This window comes from Parasteatoda tepidariorum, chromosome 10 (genome assembly GCF_982258835.1).
Source record: "Parasteatoda tepidariorum strain Cologne lab strain chromosome 10, Ptep-v5.0, whole genome shotgun sequence".
NCBI lineage: Eukaryota > Metazoa > Arthropoda > Arachnida > Araneae > Theridiidae > Parasteatoda > Parasteatoda tepidariorum.
In genome coordinates this window covers 9,600,109-9,605,487 of record NC_141764.1, presented here as the reverse complement: position 1 = coordinate 9,605,487, position 5,379 = coordinate 9,600,109, and positions in this window count along the sequence as shown.

Sequence of the window (5,379 nt, the reverse complement as noted above, 5' to 3'; positions counted from 1 at the left end):
ATGTGGGATTGCGTGTGAATCGTCAATAATTGAGTGTGAAATACGCAATACAAATTTTGCTGAAAGGAACAATATCGTATTATTAAAACATTAAAGTTTTTAAAATCAATTGAAATTACGTTTTAACAACAACAACAAAAAAAAGATTGGTAAAACCATGCGTGATTTGGATTGGCATATTAATAGTATCGAGATTATAAATACCATGTGAAAATCTGCGAAAACAGTGCAACACCACAAACAGTTTGGATTTATTTGTTGTTTACTGAAATTGACGTTGATTATCGTCTATTTATAATTTTTTATTAAATAAGGGTATTTTGATGTTTGTTTGCCTTAAAGACCTATTATCCTGAAAAGTCTATTTTGTCGAAGTCCCTACAATCCCGGATACGGGACTTTCCACTGTATATATTTGATTTTCTGCTCATTTAAAAAGTAATGTATTGCATTTATTATGCTAGTTTTATGACAATGCTCAATTTTATAATATGTTCATGTATAGGTAGTGCTTGTTCTTATTCTCATATTTTTCAAATACAATTTTTGTCCAAAGATTCAAATTTGTTGGGCAGCTTAGCAATGTTAAACAGGAAATGTTGATTAAAGAAAATTGGGTAATATGCAGCTTTGTATATTTTAATACCCAAAACGCGAATAGAATAATATTTTAAACTATCAAAAATATTAAATTTTAACATTGAGCTAAACATTCATAGTCATTGGATTTTTCTAATCTTTAGAAAAAAAAACTTTTGATTGTTTCAAAATTCAGTGTATTTTGCTTATTTTTGAAAGTCTGAACAATAGCAGTAGAATTGTTTTCCTTTACATATCTCAAAACATACATTTGTTTTACCATCACAATAAATCTTATTTTAAACATCATTTACTGATGTTTTGTTATGTGAAATTTATTTCACTCATCGAGAACAAACAAAAGTCTTACTTGATTATTTAATGTTTTGTATAAATTGAAAATTTGTTACCAGTTTTTCAATTTATTTCACCAGTTATAAAATTTCAATCAGTCTCATAAAAATTTTGAAAATATTTAATTGAATTATAAGCTTAATGTATAAAATACTCTTAGTTTGTTACTTTTTCTGGGGCAAATTAAAAAAATTTTAAAATTAAGTTTTTCTTATCCCCCTACAGATTTACAACATTCTTCACCAATTTTGTAACTGCCCTATGTTCATAAAGTTCACTTGTATTTCAAAATTCTTGCTGATTAACTTCAATCAGTATTTAGAATTTATATGTAATCACTTCACTTAAGCATATTAGTTTATTTTAAAATCTCTATAATAGTAGATATAGTTAGATATCTAATTCAGAAAAAGTTACTAGTTTGCTCAACAAAAACAAAACTATTGCTAGTATGAAATATGTAAAATATTGATGAACTTTTAGAATGGAAAAAAAAAATTGTATATTTTTGTTTTGTGCCAGCATTGGATGCTGCTTGTCTTGGATATTTTTTTGTCATAAATTTCTTATTAATTATTTTTTAACATCATTTTATGATAAATTCTGTGCTATACTATTTTTATTTAAAATAATATATGATAATCATGATTTATTATGGATTAAGTTTAACATTTATGAAATTGTGCTAGTTGCTGTGAATTACTTGTATTTAAGTTAAGAAAGCATTAATATATAATCAAATTTCTTGAAACCAAGATTGACAAAATTCATGATTTAAAAAAAAATTGTTTCATTTAATTTAAATCAAATTTTTCTTTTATTTAAAGGTTTTTTTTTAAATTTTTATATTTACTAGCCAAATTATCTGATACTATGTTAACAGTACTTAATATTATTTAAAAGCAATACTATAGCTAAAATAGTAGAAATTTCTAACTAAGATATTTCAAAAATGACAGAAAAAATAAAATCACAGTTATTTTTGTTCAAGCTAGTTGTTGTGAATTATTTGTATTTAACTTAGGAAAACATTAATACACATTCAAATTTCATGATTTTATTTTCTAACTGTCAATGAACAGCTGCCTCAATTCTGGGTTTACGACTATCAATGTTCAACTCCGTACCCTTTAAATTTTGATCCCAATGCAGAAGACAAGAGAGCTTCTGGATCAGTACCCCCAGAGGTATTGATTTGTTATGGGAACATGGAGGACTTTCTGACCCGACAGATTTAACGTACATCAATCACAATTTACTGCACTGGGAATCTTCGACCGGCGGGGTTCGAGCCCACGATCTCTTCGACATAGGCCCAGTGCCCTACCAACCAATCTATCCCATCCCGAAAATTCATGATTTTAGAAAAAAGTCAGTTTCATTTAATTTAGATTTTTTTTTAAAAACTTTTTTATATTTACTAGCCAAGTTATCTGATAAAATATATTAATGGTGCTTCATATTATTTAAAAACAATAATATAGCTAAAATAGTAGAGATGTTTAATAGTAAATAAAGGAAGCACGGTCCCTTCTAAGATTAAAATTTTTCACTTAATATTTATGTAATTTTGAAAATTTTAAAAAAAATTTCTATTTCAAGTGAGATTTAATATTTCCATGGTCTAAGCTTTTACTAAATCATCCCTTACTCATCCCCTTGCAGAAGAAATATATCCCCCAATCGTTGACCTATAGGAAAATTCTTGTTTTTAAATGTCACAGCAAACAGAATAATAATAATATTTTTTTTATTAAAAAAAGCAAAACAAAATAAAAACAATACAGTTAAATGAGAGATAAATAATTTACCGGTAAACAATTACTTAGTTTATTTTAGTTTTAAAACTGTCCAAATCATGAAAATGAAATTGCTGGTTCAAATTGTTGATAGCAACTTTATGAAGTACAGATAATTTGGGACCGGTTAATACTAATATACACAACAAGGGAGAGAGTCCCTTCACTTTTGAGGTACTTCTGTGATCACTGTATGCATGGTAGGGGTGCACAACCTTGAGTGAAGAGCCACTTGAACAGCAGGTTAAATAATAAAGGGCCGCATGCGTATTTAGACATGTTAACCGCAAATAACAAACTTTTTATATAAACATCAGCACTAATTTTTTTATCAGCCTGTTATACCATTAAACCTGGAATTTATCAGTAATATTTTCAGAAAATATAAATACTTTTAATTATTGAAATTCATTCAAAAATGAAAAAACTGATGCTCTTGGAAAAAAAATCCCTTTTTATCAAAATATAATATATTCAAAAACTGGTTAAAAGAATTTTTTTTTTGTCATATCACTTAGTACAAAAAATCATTTTAAATAAATTCAAACTTTAAAAAAAAAAAAAATTATCTTTACAGAATGAAAATATAAAAAATCAATAAATACATATTTTGATGAATAATATAAATTCAAATTGAATATTTAAATTGAGGAACATTTATAGGATTTAAACAAAAATTAAAATGAAACCATTATAGTACAAAATAAAATTAAATATCTGTTTGGTATTATACTTCAGATATTATTTCTATTTCTTGAATTATTAGAGATTTCATGAATTTTAAATAGGAAACGTTTTCTTTTTTCCCTGAAAAAATCACTTAAGTTTCAAAAAATTACAAACAGTGAGCAGCTTAAAAATTCACATTTTCTGACACTTTTCGAATTCTCCATGTTGCAATTACATTGCATTAAAATATCGGAATACATACTCCTAATTGCTGACAAAACGGTGGAAGAATAATTTAAATTGACGTGAAATACGACACAAAATTCCATTAAAAAGTTATGACTTTTATAATAAAATGCACAATCAAAAACTAGCATGTTGTAATAACATTGTAGTGGGCAAAAAACGGAATCGTCAAAATCACTTGGAAAAACTTTGCAAAAGGAAAAAATAATCGCTTAAATTAGCTATGAAATCATCACGAATGAAGCATGACAATAAGTAATTATTTAAAATTCGCATTTCATTATAAAATTCAGAATTTTTAAAACTAGTGGAAAAGTGTAGCAAAAATTAACTTTCAAAAAAAATTTTTTTTAGTTTACAATGAAATCGACGTAAATAAAGAGAGTAAAAAGTGTGTGATTAAAATATTAAATGCATGATTTAAAACAAGTTGTATCGTATATTATAGTTAATTCAGGTCTTGCTAAAATACCTAGACCCAACATCCCTCTTCCTCTAATCCTTACAGTGAACTTGTTACTTTAATTCTTTTTTTCTTCCGATGTCGATCTCTGTTTTTGACCGAATGAAGTTTTTATAATTGAAATTTTTTTTTCTCCCCTTTTGGAAATGAATTAAAAAATAAGGATTTTTTTTAAGAAAAACGAATTTCTAGAGAATACTCTATTTTTGATATTTTATCGCTATTAATAATATAATATAATCGCCATTAATAATAGTTTATAGTAATGAAAAAATGTGAGCTCATAGGAACTATGAAGTTTCAAATGCTGAAAATAAATTTTCAGAAATGCAAACAAATTTTGAGCAGATCACCCCCATAGAAAAAGCATCCTCTTAAAGAGGATTTGTTGGGTTGCACGATTAATTTTCTATAAATACAATGAATAATGTAGAAAACTAATCACACAATCCAACAAACTCTTTGATTCAAACTTCAACAATTTAACCCTATTATCTGAAAATCAATCCCCAAGACTACCACATTTGAATTTAAAGTAGTTTTTTTCCCCTGTAAACTAACTAAATTTCACCAACCTTAAAAACCCTATTGCTGATATCATTAGCCTGGGCATTTATCAAATTTCTTATCAGAGTGGTCATCGTATATTGGATAAACAAAACGAACCCTTAAAGAACATGAAAGATTTGTGTCCAAAATCAGGAAAATAAAGATCTCCATACATAGTTGGAATTGTAATCATAAGTTAGTTTCCTTCTGCCAAAATTATTCAACACTGTTCATCCTCTACCGAACTTGATTTTGGGGAATCATTCCATGTTTTGAAAAATTCTAATTAATTTAGTTAATGATCTTTCGAGTATCCCAGTGTTTGAAAATCTATTCTAATTTAATCTTTTGCAAAGTAATGTCCTTTTTTGTGCTTTATTCAAACTGTTTTCACTTTTTAGTTAGTTAAGTATACCTTTTGGATTTTCTAGTGTATTTTAGGCATCTAATAAGGAGAATTTCCAGCTTAACTATAATGGACATTTAACACTAATTTACTTAAAAGAATTGGCTTAGTATCAATAAATTAAATTAGGTGTTAAAGTAAATAATGCCACCTTTCTGCACTCTATGTCACGATAATAAAGTTAAAGGCGAGGGGGAAAAAACATTGTTTAACTTGCATCTTAGTGTGTTTGCAGTAACATTAAGACACACGCAAAGAGAACTAAATCATTAGAAACTAAGATTAATTATAATTTTAAAAAAATACTAAACTAA